At 43.1% G+C, this 15,319-nt stretch overlaps 1 protein-coding gene across 2 annotated transcripts in view; it reads left to right on the top strand.

Moving 5' to 3' along the window:
* The window catches only part of tafa5a (TAFA chemokine like family member 5a), a 291,469-nt gene that overhangs the window by 171,380 nt on the left and 104,770 nt on the right, over positions 1-15,319 (top strand). The window lies entirely within an intron of this gene.

Genomic DNA, 15,319 nt, shown 5'->3' on the forward strand with positions numbered 1-15,319 from the left:
AGAGCGTCGAAGTTCCTCGCTGCCCTACAAAGAACGCAGTCAAAGGAACGAGGGCTTTTACGTGATGAAATAAGAAAGTGCGTGCTGGGGGGGGGGTTTTTGGTCAGGGCACATCTTCACGATTGGTTGCTGCCGGTCTGCATTGTAGAAAACTACCTGGACCACAACTTCAATCCAAGGGCTGGTGGTTTGACACCTGTGGCTTGCTTGGGTATCCATGCAGATACAACAGTCTGTGGGTGTGTGTCCTAATTTGCTGCTCTAGCGCCTCCTCTGGTCAGTCAGCAGACCGGTTGCGCATAGACGGAAACTGGGGGAAACAGGGTGATTGTGTGGTGAGGCACAGTGGAGCAGCGGTCAGCACCATGGCCCCCAGCAAGAAAGTTGTGGGTGGAGCCCCGACTGGAGCACGGGATCTTTCTGTGTGGCGTCTCCATGTTCTCCCTGTTCCTGTGTGGGTTCTCTCTAGTACTCCCGCTTCCTCCCACAGTCCAAAGACATGCAAATGAAACAGAAACATCAGAGTACAAACATCTGGGTTTGAATATGTTGAATTCTGGAAAAGATGAATCTTTATTCTATCTAAATTTGTTACACAAAAGTAGGAACATCAAGAGAATTGTTCCTGTACCATCACCAAATCCCACACTGGCAATGTCCCATCAGCTGTCTTTACGCATCAAGTCCTTCCTCTTTCATAAATTCACTGGAACCAGTCAGAATTTCCAGTGGACCACCCTAGAAAATCCCAGACCAGAGTCCTGGTAAGAAAATGGCTTCTGTGCTTCAACTTCCTGAGAAAGGAGTGTGTGCGTGCGTATGCGTGTGCACGTGTGTGCGCGCGCTTGTATATCCTATCAAAGGAAGATTTGACTGTTTCGACTCCACCTTCACTCCTTCATAGATCAGCTGCTGTGGTGAAAGCAGGAAGAGACATTCCTGTCCTTGGCAGCTACAAAAAAGCGATGATTATCAAGGATTGAGGTGATGTGTTTGTGTGGGAATGTGTCCATAAATACTCTGTGTGTGTGTGTGTGTGTGTGTGTGTGTGTGTGTGTGTGTGTGTGTGTGTGTATAGGAGAGATGTGATGAGGAATACATTAGAGGCTGCCTTTGACTCATGCAGAATGCAACCTTGTGAGCCACTGCGCCTGTACATCTGGGTGGGAGCATGGATCTATAAATTCTCCTGTGTGATAATTCTCTCTTTTTCTTCTCTCTCTCTCTCTCTCTAACTCTCTCTCTCTCTCTCTCTCTCTCTCTCTCTCTCTCACACACATACTCACACACTCTATCTCCTATAGAGAGACACAGGTTGCAGGGACCTGTAAGCAAACATCCTCCACTCACCAACACCCCACAAAACTAATCTCCGATCTACTTTTGCTGCTGGAAGATTGTTTGTGTGACGGCCCTAAGGAGAGCCAAGGAGGCTGATATGGGATAAAATCAAATCTAGCTCTTGTCACCAACTCAATTCTCCAAGTGATCTTTGTGTGAAAGTGACATACAGCAGTGCGTGTGAGAAGGGCGTGTGGGAGTGAACATGCATCGCCTTTCCAACGCTTGTAAATTACTGCAGAGGAAATCGAGTTTAAGGTTTTCATTAGTATGCCAAAGTTACCAACGATTGTGGATACTGCGGCTGCTTGAAGTGATTGTCATCCGGTGGCTGCTCTACATCTATTGCCCTTCAACTGAAAAGCCTCTTGAGCCAATGAGAATGGGTGAAAGTGTTTTTTTTTTTTTCAAGGCTTCTATATACACAGTGCAGGTGGTGGCATACTCTCTCTGCTGGGGAGAGATGAAGATGGTGCCCTCACATCTCTATAGCTGGGGATAATGGGATTTCAGGCCATATTTTCACGGTGTAAAGAGACAAAGCCTGGTTGGAATCAAGGTTGATCCCCTGTCTTTCTGGTGCTGTCAAAGGGAGTTTTAGCCCCGGAGAGGCCAGGAGGTGCTACTCTTTACAGTATTCATCTTCATTCTAATATTTTCTCACTTTCTCTGTCGTTTCATTCCCCCTCTCCTTGCGTCCGTGTTTCTCCTCCCCTCTCTGTCATAGCTGTCTTGCTAGTTGGCCCTCTCCCCATCTTACCGTTCTATTTTCCAGCTCTCTCTGTGTGCTGTCATCATCGTTTTTATCCCTGGTTTGTTGAGTGGTTGATCCAAAATCCAGAAGAGTCTGCAGGTCAAAAGGGCATCCTCGCGAGTGTGTTTTCTAGCTTCGACTTCTTCTTTGGCTTTTTTCAGTTTGTTAGAAGTTATTATTGAAAAAAAAATTGGGAGGATAATTCTTATTCAACTTGGTGGAGGAGCATAGCACAGGCCAAGGAACAGCCCACTAAAGACTGGTTTAATTTCTGTGTGTATTTATTGAGATTTATTTTCACATGATCTCAAAGCCAACGTGCTTCACACTCGCTCCAGAGGGTTTTTTTTCTCTCTGTAGCATAAAATATGTCAGTAAATACCACACCTGAGGGTTGAAGCATTTAGGTGTCTTAAAAAAGGTCATTTTCAAACAAGTGGTTTTAAATATTAAACACAATAACACCATTAAAGGAAGAAGCGATATTGGCATTGATCTTTGTGTTTGTTGATAGCATAACATCAGCTTTCTACCACCAATAATTAGGGTCTTCGCCTGAAGTACCTTCAGTGTTGCAGCTACACTTCAAAAGTCATGAAACTGGTGTTCATCTCTGAAGGTTATATTGTGAGACAGTCTCATAAACTTATTGATTTTAGGCAATAATCCAAAATCCAATGTCAAAATCCTACTTTCTTTAGGTCGAATTGCCCGATGGTGGTGCTGCTACATAATCCCAGCATCACTCTGTACTGGACATGTTGGTAGTATATTTTTGCAGTAGAAATGCTCTTCTATCACTAATCGCTGGGGCACACACGTCCTCCGAGGTAAATGATGATCATATTTCCTGAGAAATTAATAAAAAGTTGCAGAGACGAGAGTCACTGGCTCCGCGTTTAATCATTTTATGAAAAATGAACACGTCACCTGCTTCTGGATGAACATATCTGTGTGTGAATGTGCTAAAATAAAAAGTGGTTTCATACAGCAGGGCCAACCACTCTGCGTGGCACATAGTAGACAAGACTCCAGCTCATTACTGGGCGTCGAGCATGACGGAACATCGGAGATCTGAATCATCACCCATTGGTTGGTCATCAGTCCACCTTCGGGGAAAAAAACACCTAATCGGTCGTCTTGTCATAATGGAGGCAGTCAAGGACAAACACTACTGCACAAAAAACAAAACCCTCTCTCGTTGTGTGAGCGCTGAACCGACAGAGGAGGGGATGGACCCTGAAAACTGTATGAACCCACGTGGAGCCCACATGACGCTGCCCTCTCTGACCTCTGGAGATTCTGTCGAGGAATGTTTGCATAAGTGATTTGGATCGGTTCTGAAACGTGTTGAAATTTTGTGTAAATCTATGTGGTAGGGTTGTTTTTTTTGTTTTTTTTTTGCCTAATCCAATGAACATCTGGACAGACGGCGGTGAAGATGTGATAACTTTATTGATAATCTCTCTTATTGTATGTGACTCTGCAGATGCGTAATATTTCAGATACGAAGCCTTTCAGTGCAGCATGACATGCAGCAGAGGTCGCTTTCGTGTTTGTGTGTGTGTGTGTGTGTGTGTGTGTGTGTGTGTGTGTGTGTGTGGCAATCTCATACACAGGAGGAAGCGGAACCAAACAAGCTTATTAAGTTTCATGTCACTATTTAATATTGAGCTTTCTCCAGAGGCCAATATCTCTGAACAATGCCTCTGGCTGCTTAGCTGAAGGCCATGTTTCCACGCTGAAGAGCTGCGCGTGAGCAACGGCGACGTATGAGGATCCAATAATGTGTCGGTCAGCAGCCTTTGGCGACAGCCAGCCTGTGATCACGTCCGACTCTCTGCTTAAGTGTTGCTGCACAATAGTGAATCATCTCGCCCTTCATGTCGCTCCACTCTCCCGTCCGCCTTCATCGTGCCCTCAAAGACAAAAAAATATGTTTCTCCACATCTGACCCTCTTCTCTGTTCTGCCTCTCTCTTATTCTGCCCACCCTCCCACTACATGCCCTCATCTAATGATCAACTGCCCCCCCTCGCTCTCTCTCTCTCTCTCTCTCTCTCTCTCTCTCTCTCTCTCTCTCTCTCTCGATCCCAGATGAACGCAGGCATGCCAGGGTGACTCAAGGTTACAGCAATTTAGAGCAGACTGCTCTTTTTTCTTCTTTACCTTATGCCAGACTTTGTTACTACCAAATATTATCATCATCTCCCTAATTTTCAAAATTTAATTTTGCTTTGGCTACAGAGGCCACAGCCACTTTAAAGCTATTGCTTCCCCCCCCATCCCATCCCATCCTACCCCACCCCATCATCCCATAGCAGATATAGCCAGAGCCAGCTGTGCATGAGCTGAATGAGTACAATAAAGAGGAAATGACCCACTCTGCATAAAAATACATGTTAAGCATATTTGCTTAAGTGTCAAGTGTCATTAACACATTGTCACATGCTGTAAAGCCCACATGCAGTTGTTAAAGGTCCCACCAAACGTAAAATACACATTCCCGGTTTATTTAATCTAGTTTATTATTCATTTATCTCTTGATACATGCAACTAAAACTGTGTTTTTACACCAAAAACCCTGTCTTAACTCTCCCTGTATAAATTATTCAAATGTTTAATGACTCATCCTGCACTGGGGGCATGCTGATTTTGTGTCCAAGGAAAAATGCTTTCCCTCATTGTTTTGCCCCTCCCCGACCCGTCGTGCAAAGCATCACATTGTGAGAGAAGTGGTAGCATTCATTTTTTTGACTGTCAGACAAACTTGGTAAAATTACCATCAGGAATTGATCCATATAGTGCCATTATGTTTGAAAAGTCTAGAAGATTAAATTATCTGTGCACAATCAAGTTAGAAGCAAGCCAATAGGAAGTAGATGGTCCTGTTGTAGCTCTGCGTTCTGTTGCAGCTGTTTAACGGTGGATGATTTGTTTTTAGTATGACCCAACTTTGGCTAAATGAGTCAGGAAGTGTAGAAGAGTCACAAAATTCAATTATTTATCTGCACTTTAACAGAGGGCTAACCAGAACAGGCAACTGTAGCTCCTCCATTGCTCCGTCACTCAGTACTGTTGTGGCTGTAAAATGGTGAATAAATGATACTGAGCCTCACGCAAGCCTGGTGAAATGACTCATTTCACTGTCAGAATTTAATAAAATTGGTCTGACAACATTTGGAAAGTCAGAAGAGTCCCACAAAATATCTGTCCACATTCTAGTTAGCAGAGGGCTAACCCAGAGTAGCTAGCCCCTCTGTAGCTCTGTAACTGCTGCAGCTGGTAAACAGGAGATGCATCATGATGCACGTCAGAAAATCCTCTTAAATGAAACATTGAACTATCAGGAAAGTATGTATCCACATTTGTTAGCAGAGAGCTAACCAGAAGTAGCCAGTTCGGCCATCTTTGCTCCGTCACACTTGTTATGATGCTCTTGGCTCATGTGAACGCCTGTCAATACCCTCAACACATCCCTCCTTCACTTCATGATTTTACTGGAAATGTGAAAATATTGGGAAACAAATGGCACCCTGACATTTGTTTCACACGGCCCACAAACATGATCAGGTTCAACTCATTTGAATCGATAAATCTACACGCAAGAAACAAAAGGGGTCAACCGAGGCGTCGTGCACCGGCTACGTATGCTGATATTATATAAACCCATTTTAAAAAACATTGTCAACAGCTCTTGCGTGCTAAAAAGCAGGCTTTTTTTGTTACGCTTGACATTGTGGGTTTGCGGCACTGAGCTGAATATCTCTCGATTCATTTTTATAGCTTTCATCGGGGCAAAGACACATGTTATCACCTCTATCAATGTGTCACCTCTCCTCTATCTGCCTTCTTTCTTTTCTCATTTCCATACATATTTTTCTCGCCGGCCTGCCTCCTGTGCAAAAAATAAATAAATGCTGTTATGTTTGGCTGTTTTCTTCACGTAAGTGTTTTTTTTTTTTTTTTGTCTGCTGAGAGTTCATGCAGAAGGCCAGAAGAGTTTTTCTACTTTGTGTCTCGTCCCTCCTGCCCCCCCCCCCCCCCCCACCAGGAGGAGATTTGCTCTGAGGATGTTTGATACATAGCAGGTATCAGAACAAAGGCTTCACTAAATTAATGTCCTTTCAGGTGATTCAGAAAATAAAACTATGGTTCGTTTCATGTTGATAGAATATTGATTTTTCACTGTTTCTTAACAGATTGAAGATGACATCCTCATTAAAAAAAAAGTTGGTCAATATTTTAATGATGAAGTCAGGCTCGCTGGCGTTGAAAACAGACAGCTTATTCTTACGAGCTCAAGGTCACGAAGGTGTCTCTCTTCTTTTTCAAAATTATTCTTCAAACCCCAAACAAAAGCTAAACTGGACGGTTTAATTTTTAACTTTCGATATTCATTCCATGTGGTTCTTTTGAAAATAATATTCCAAATGTGGTGAGAAGATAAAACATTTCAGGTTGGTATTAATGTACTAAGGGTATTTGAAATTTTACTTTGATCTGCCAGCCAGTTTGGGCTGCAGTACATGAAATTAATTTGGAAATGTTTTATTCTCCCATGTGCTTAACAAACCTTTTTCAAGAGTGCAATCTCAAAAGCAGCAGTTGTGATATTTTTTGCCCTCTGAAGAAAAGTTATTTACAAACCTTGCCGGACTCCTGGTTTATCAATTTTCCCCAGTTTTATTGGTTTGCTAATCTTTTCTTGTGGTCATAAGTCAAAGGGGCCGAGTCTGATTATATTTCCTTATCTCATTTAGAAACAAATACACTCACAGTTGTACCTGGGGACATTTTGTACATAAACTCATATTTGCTGTTGTTGGATTGTTAAATATTTGATTGTGAAAGTCTTGTTTTGTTTTGTTTTTTTTGGCTTTTGTTTATTGAGATGTGAGATGAACCGGCAGCACAGGACTTTGCTACACATTTGGAACCTTCTTTCTTTCTTTCTTTCTTTCTTTCTTTCTTTCTTTCTTTCTTTTTTTTAATGTAAAGTTTTGAGCAATGCATAATTTCCAAATACACCGTACAAAGTTGAACGTTTCCTAAAATTTAAAGGTATTTAGGATTTCGGAGCTCCGTATAACTCAAAGTGTCTTTGCTAGTTCCGAGCTGAGGCAGTTGTCTTTCACTCAGCACCTGCGCTCGCGAGCGCTCCCATTTGCCTGTTGGTCTGATAAAGCGTTGTGGTCAGACACCTCCAGGTGCTTTCCCCTCACATGTGTCTCATAAAGGCATTATTCAGACAGAGACATGCACCAAAGACACAAACCATCATTGTTGGGTGCTTTTAAATGGAGGGGAGATCATGTGACTCGAAGTCACATGTTCAAAAGGAGCAAACTGTGCAACTACCATCACTTTAGAAGGCATTGTGGAGAATTTTAATCAAAAACATTGCCCGCTAGAATGTTAATGATATTAATAACATCAAAATATAATTTTGCCAAGTAACTGGGCATTTCGTTGACCCCTCATTTAGTTAAAGGTGATCTTGCATTTGTGAATGAATGTGATGGAACGTCTCCATGCTGCAGCTGTGATTGTATTTGAGACTCATTATGGTGGTAAATCATTTGTGGAAGTGAAGCGGGACCTTAAAGGCAGTTAAGACGTCTTGTTTGAAATGATCTTTTATTTTTCTTGAACAATAAGAACAAACATTCTCAGCACGCCAGCCATTGTCCACTTAAAAAAAAAAAGATTTAGTTGAAGACGGGACGGAAAGAAGCAAAAGCTTATTTTGGCCCCGCCTCCTCCTTACAATCGTATCAATATCCTGCATTCTCGTTCTGAATCACAGTATTTTTATATTACATCCTAATAACAAACCTAGGCAGGATGAACAGAGGCTACATGGAGGCATGTGCGCGTGTATGTTAGCTACAAGGAGGTGCCTGAGATGAATGTAATGATCAGCTTAACCTTCAGATGCCTTGGGGAAAACGAAGGTCACTTGATTGAAGGTTTGATGTGATACTTGATGCTGATGAGGAGGAAAAGATGATCACTGAAGATTTATGCATCTGCATTTGGCCAATAATTGTTTATTGCTCAGTATCCGGTAGCTGAGGCAGGTGAGGCTTCACTGCTGAAGGATGACAAAGCGACATATGGGGACTAAATACAGAGGAAGCATGGCAGTGAGTGCATGTGGGTGTTTGTTTGTTTCTTCTCTCGTCTACAGGAAATGTAAGAAGCTTAGTGGGACTCAGGAGGATGAGTCTATCACTCATGTTTGTCAGCTAAATATATTTCATTTCCTGTAATAAGACTTAATGAAGTGTGTACTGTGTGTGCGCGCGTGCACATGCGTGTGTTTTAACAGTCAATAATGAACTATGGCGTTACTTTGCTGCGTGTAAATGATACTGCAAAGGAGTGGAGAGACATGAATAGTTTATATATATATATATATATATATAAATGCATTAAATTAATCTTCTGCACCTAAAATACATCTCTGATTCACAGGGAGAGTGATATCACATCAATCTATTTTATATTTTTCCTTAAAATTTAGATATTGTCCAAAAAAACCTGTGTAAAGATTTGATAAGGACGTAAAATTCTTGGCTGACAGGAATATGACGCTGGAAATTTGAACAAAAACAAACTCCAAGACAGTTTCTACAAACTCCATATTTTTTTAATTTTAATTTTTTCTAGATTTTTTTTTTTTTTTTAAGATTATGAACTTTAAGGACACAGTTTTGGCCAAGAATAAAACCAGTGGTACCCTCAAGTACGTAGTGTACTCCATGTGTACAAGGACTGACCTCCGCTAGGCAGTTGAGCTGAGAACTGCTAAAGACACAGATGGCTTCTCTGATTACTTGATTTCCACAATCCAGCAGTGGTCCGCGCGTCTCTCTCCTGGTTGTGTGGTCCACACCGGCTGAGAAAGCATGGCAGCTGGTTGCATCAGCTTTGCCAGTCTGCTGGCGCAGTCTTTGTCGTGGTGTGAAATCCCACCTGGCCAAAATAAGTTGGGGGGCTTGCTTCCCCGCATCCATGGTGCCTTGCAGAATCTGTCAAAGCCAAGAAAGTGATCAGACGTATTGAAGGCATGGATTTTTCCACTGAGTGGGATCAAGCCTCCCTCCCATTGACCAGGTCAACCCCCTTTCAGAGGGGACGGACTCTCAGAGCTCTGCTGCAGGGATTGACATGAACAAGGCCGTTGGGTGGGTGAAGCAGACCAATCACCAGGCTGGGTTCTATTGTTCCTTACACACAAACATGATGGAGGACACACCAATTTTAAGATTTTAAGAGATCTGAAAGAGTTTTTGAGACTCCCGCAATACAGGATGTTATGTTGATGGTGCGCCCAAGACAGCTGATTAGCCACATTCGCCCAGTGTGGGAGTGGCACTGATGCTACCTGAGGTTCACCCTCAACAGCAGAGCCCACCGGGTCTGTGCTATCCCGTTCTGTGTGTCAGTAGGGGTCACAGACTGCGTGGGTGCGGTCCTGGAACTCTTGGATCATCAAGTCTTTGCTTCCTAAATGACCTGGAAGGCTGGTTGGTGTTTGTTTGCTCGGAGGAGCTGAGCTCTAAAAGTGTTACCTGGCTCCAGCACCGCAGACAGCACAGGCCTGCAGCAGGAGGAGGCGGCTGCAGAATTACTGGGAATGTGTTTGGATGGCAACCATTTCCTGCCTTCTTCATCTCAGTCCTCTTGTCAATATCAGTTATTTTCCTCCAGTCGTGTAACAATCGTGCGGTACTCTGCCAATTCTCAAAGTAACAGATTTGAGTGAACCTGTGTGCTTTTTTATCACTTGTAAAATACAGGCTGCTGCTAAGAATATGTTTTTTAACACAGTTGGAGAAAAGAGAATAATGAAAAGACTGCTGGTAATCGAGCCACCGAATGTGGAGCAGACAGGGACGAATCATGAATTAGACAAACTGAACTGCATTATGACTAACAGCAGCAAGCACAGGAGGGCCAAAACCTCAAAATAAACAAGAAAAAGAGAAAATGCGTTTGTTAATTTATGTTTAAAGGTCCAAAACTCTAGCTTTAAGACATAAAAACTCTATGATGTGGAAAATTAACTAATTTCCCAGCTAAATATTTGCTACATCTGAAGATATGCATGTGACAGCTGTCTAGTCTGACGTGTTTTTGATCAATTATTTTCTGGCAGGCACTTTGTTTCTCTCCTGTGGGTGTGAGGTGATTGACAGTGAGCAAAGAGAAACAGAGACACAACAGAAACCCTAAAAAAGGTGGCAATCATTAAACAAAAGGTTGTATAAAGCCCAAATTGGCCCTTTGTGTTCCCCATGATAAATTGTCACGGGTGACTTTTACAGTGTGTGGGGAAGTTGTTTTTGATACTGCATCAGGAGAGTGGCAGCTAAAGGCATGTTCTCATATCCCCCACGATGGCAGCTGTGTGCAGACAGTGTGAGAATGCAAAGCTGAATTGAAAGTTATCCATGATTGTCAGGACAATCCTTCTCAGACTGAGTGCTCCTACTGTTGGATGCGGCCTGCCAATTGATGTTTCCATTTGAGCCTCCTGAAGTCATGCATCTTTGCTGTGTTTATATTAATATACTGTATTCATCTGTAGCTTCTCCCTCGGGGAAAGACGGCATGATCTCTGTTAATGCGTAATTGGTGCATTCGTCTGTCCGTCTGAGAAGCTAGCCAATGAACACCCGTAAAATCACCAGGTAACTACCCAGTGGCACCCGACAGGAGGCCCTGGAGAGAATCTGACTACAGTGCCCGCCCTTTCTCTCTGTAATTGGTGCATTTGTTTCCCTGTGTACATTCAACACGAAGATTACAATTTTTTAAAATGCTGAAGATCACCATTGAGCTACTTATTAGCCTCCAGCTGATCCAAAACAGCTGCTAGCTTTTTCCCCCTGAACGACTCAGCGATACACTTGGATACGATCCGTATAACAGCAGTCATGAACTCACATCTGTGTGGCTGCAGTGTTAGCGTTAGCTCGCCAACTCTGAGCCGCTGACTCTGCAGTGTTAGCGTTAGCTCGCTCACTCTGAGCTGCTGACTCCGAGATGTTAGCGTTAGCTCGCCTGTTCTGAGCTGTCGATTGCTGCTGCCATGAGTGTGATGTAGTAAAACAGGCCCGCTCGAATCTCTCCAGCTAGCATTGCTTTAATTGCAGCATATATGACAGTTCCATTCAGTCCATTTGCTTTCTTGACCGTCAGTCTATGATTTGTTTTGGACCATCTGTGCTAGCATGTTTCAAGGGGCCACTCACACCACAAATGTGTCCTGTTCCAAAAATGGATTCAACTCCCGGTCTAATACCTACCCCTGCAGAGAAACCTGGATTAGTACCCACACAGTGCAGCATAAATGATGAAATGTTTATTCAAAAATCTCTCTATTAGGTTCTTAATGGGCTTTATTTAGAGTCCACTGCCTCCCCAAGGCCCAGAGGCAGCCTTTGTTTCTCAACAGACAGCAGGAGTATGCTCATCTGGCCCAACATTAATGACTCCACCTGTCAGAAGTCTCATTGTGTCACAAGGGAAGCCATATTGGTGGCTGCCACCTCAACTTTTATCTCTAATTAAATTGTAAGAATCTTTGTGTTGGACACCCTACTGGACATGGGCCTTATGTTCCAGCTTTTCCCTCTGATTAAGCTCTCCTTCAGATTTATTGGCCATGGGAAATAATGGGAAACACAGCGAATGTAGAAGTTTTAGGCCATTACTCATGGCTTTTATTGGCATGGGCTCCTTCTGGCATGCAGCCAGTGACCTGCACAGAGGACAAAGCAAGTAACGCCTCTCCTGGCTGCTGGCAAGCAAAAGCGTAGCAGTGAGGGGGTGTCAGTAAGAGGAGGAGAAAGTGAGATGTGGCAGCAGTGTAGGTGGGTGGTGAGAGGATCGAGGGGAAGGAATGGTTTAATAATTTATAGGGCAAAAAAAAAAAAAGAAAAGGAAAAGGAACAGTGATCCAAAACCGATCTCAAAACAGTTTTAATGTACAAATGGGGAATTATAAAAAGATGTAAGCAAACATCAAACAGGGATTTATGATGCTGTCTAGACAGAATAGTAGATCCTCAAGGCGGCGATGCCAAGATGAACCCATGTGCTCAGTGCTGGAGCTAAAGTTCAAGCAAGGGATGTCATAAAGTACGAGTTAATATATTATACGTTAGCATGAAAGACATGGAATGAATTTTCAGTGTTGTAAACAAAGATGTTTCAGAAATGACCTCATACATACATAGCGTTACAAATGATGATGTCATCTGTGTGGAAATTCCTTTTCCAGACCAGAGTTTATATTTATTCATACATGGCTCCTTAAGACTGTAAGTCTAGTGTGTTCCCCATGAACAGACCTCTGTAAAAACTCTTATTTAATTGGTCTGAAAAAAAATATTTTTTATTATTGAGCAGCACAATGATGAAAGTAGCATTCCTTTGTTTTCATTTGAACCTTGAGGCTGAAGATCAAGAAATGTCCGCAGCTGTAATTTTGACTCGAGTTGTTTGTAATCTGTCTTTCTCAGGTTGTCACATTTATGGAAGTCTAATTCTGCAACAGTGGAAAACTCCTCAGAGGGAAAATGGTAGACTTTGTGACTTTTCCACCATACGAGAGTGAAGTCATTGTTGGGCAAACGCATGTTTGAAGAACTTAAATGTGCACCTTTACTGAAACAACACAACTCAGTCCAGTAATGAGACTGATTAGCTTTTAAAGGTATCATTTAACTTGGTTGAACTTGCAGTGCTGTTTTTGTAAAACCGCGTTGCTCCACGAGGGAAGCTTGAAGGAGTGGTGGTGGAGGGACTTAGCTCAGCTGCTTCCATCACTGGCCTCACCTTTGGTAGTCACTACCAACAGCTTGTGACCATTCGCATGTGTTGGAACGTAAATTGACGGGTAAACTGAAAGGAAGTTAGCATTATCTTTGTTTTTACGTTAAGGGTAGACACTTTTTGCATAAGGTTCTATTGTCTGTTGAAAAATGAGGTGAGAAGTTTACCTGCAGATGACTCTAATTGATTAGTAATACCGTTTGAAGTAGTTCCCTTGTTAGCCAACAGGGGGCGCTTTACAACTTCCATCAGTTTGACCTGTTGTAGCCAGTAGACTGACCAAATGTTGTCATATTGCTCCGTGACTAAGACAGGGATCTTGCCCCGTGTCTGTCAGCCTAGCTAAAGGCAGCAGTTTCACGGTGTGCTTAAACTTGGCCCGGTGGCCTCGTGGTGCAGCTTGGCACGATGGCCTCCCTCCCCTCTCCCACCGCTGGCCTATGCTCACATTGTGAATAGAACGTTCTGGGCCAGAGAATGCGTAAGTCATCACTGTGCAATTTGTTTTCTGTGTTGATGAAACTGCTTTTGCTCTGTACAACGTACTGCGTTTTGGCACAGTTAGCTATCACAGTGGTTACCTATGTTGCCCCAGCCCGTCTCCTTAATCCTGCCAGTCACTCTAGTCAACTGAGCTGGACTTTAAGGGTCTCACCAGCTCAGGCACAGTACGGATCGCCTAGTGTGAGTACGACCTTTGTGTTTATATCTGAGGGCTCGATGCTGATGTTGGCTCTGTTAGCTTACTGGATTTGGTACCTGAGTGCTGCGTTTGCCTGGTCACTGCTCCTTTGAGGATGGATTAAATCTAACAGATTGTAATCTGGACAATGACGAAGATTCCTCTTCTTCTAAACTCTCTGGTGTGCTGCCCCCTGTTGATTCAGAGATCACATACAGCACCTTTAAACAGCAAACTGCTGTTTAGTTTCTTTATTTTCCACGAATTCAAAATTCAATTTCACCCCTAAGATTCAGATTCCGCTTTGTTGTCGTTGTAGAAGGCGCAGGTAGAGTGAAATGCTGATTACATCAAACCAGAGTGCAAAAGGGGACACAAAAGTCATGAATGAGCAAAATTTGAGCAACATTTACTGTTTTCTCCCACCACGTTATTCAAATGTATATGGCCATGGGTGAATTGCCTCTAAAGCTTGTTCTGTGCCAAATGAAGCCTAAGGCTCTGCAGTTTGCTCCTGCTGACTTGGAAATGCAGCAAATGTTGATTTCTACTTTATGAATATCTTAAGAGAACAGCCTAATTAGCGGTAGGTGTAAAGGCTGCGAAATCATTTGCTTGATTATTTTTCATGTTATGAATATTTCCTCTCAGTTCCATAAATTGCTGGTTCCACCTGCAGACTGTGTTACAAGGTAATGATGGAGACACTATGGTTCAGTTGCTTTGGGACCTTTTTACAGGTTCGAGTGTGTAAGGTGTCAGGAGCAGGTGTGTAAAGATGGCAGCCTTGTGAAGACGTGTAATTGCTTCTTCTTGAATATCAAACTCTCTCTGTCTCGGTGTTTCTTAGGGTTCCTCATTAGGCTCGTATGCACAGTTATATTTAGTCGGTGGCTCTGACTGACTACGGACATGCACACACGGCTCACACAGCCCCAAACACACATATAGTCCTCCCACCCCAAATCCTTGTTGAGGTCAAGTCTCTGCTAATTGCTTTCTGTGCAGAGGGTGGTTCCCAGCGTGAGAGAGGAGGCAGGGAGGTGTCGGGGGGGGGGGAAGACCACAAAAACACACACGCACATATATCTATGCAACATTATATAAATACACACAAACAAAGGCATCTGGAGCACAAACACTCGCTGTCTGGCACACACGCAAGATAGCAGGGACGGTTATCAGCTAATTAGTGTGCAGAACTGCAGGGGCAGTCCTTATTGGCATTGACAGTCCTCCGCTTTGAGTGGCACAATCAGTTGTCCAACCAAATCGCCTGATTCAATTAGAAACAGAGACAGCTGATCGCAAAAATGACTGTCTGACCCCCCCACAACCAAACTATTGAGTGGCAAATTTAAATTCTCAGCTCTGACTCCATCCTAAAAACGGCACAAACAGGGAAACAATGGCAGCTCTCAGCCGGGGGATTACACAAGCTAAAAATTCTATATTGGTCCTCCTCCAGGCAGATCGCTTTCAGTCATAGGATCCTGCTATCCTTTGAAACATCACACTGGGATCAGAGCAGAAGGAGCTATTTAAGAATTTGCAACCGTATCAATTCTTTATGTTTGTAACATGATGAAATTGGAGGCTACATGTGTAATAGGTTTCAGTGGGTGTTGAATATTCTTGGGTAATGAGCCCCAGGCTTGGCTGTCCATAGCTCATTGCTTGTTTCAATAACCC

This window comes from Aulostomus chinensis, chromosome 4, assembly GCF_037954235.1.
Source record: "Aulostomus chinensis isolate RoL2024-O1b breed Wild chromosome 4, RoL_Achi_v1.0, whole genome shotgun sequence".
NCBI classification, from domain to species: Eukaryota; Metazoa; Chordata; class Actinopteri; order Syngnathiformes; family Aulostomidae; genus Aulostomus; species Aulostomus chinensis.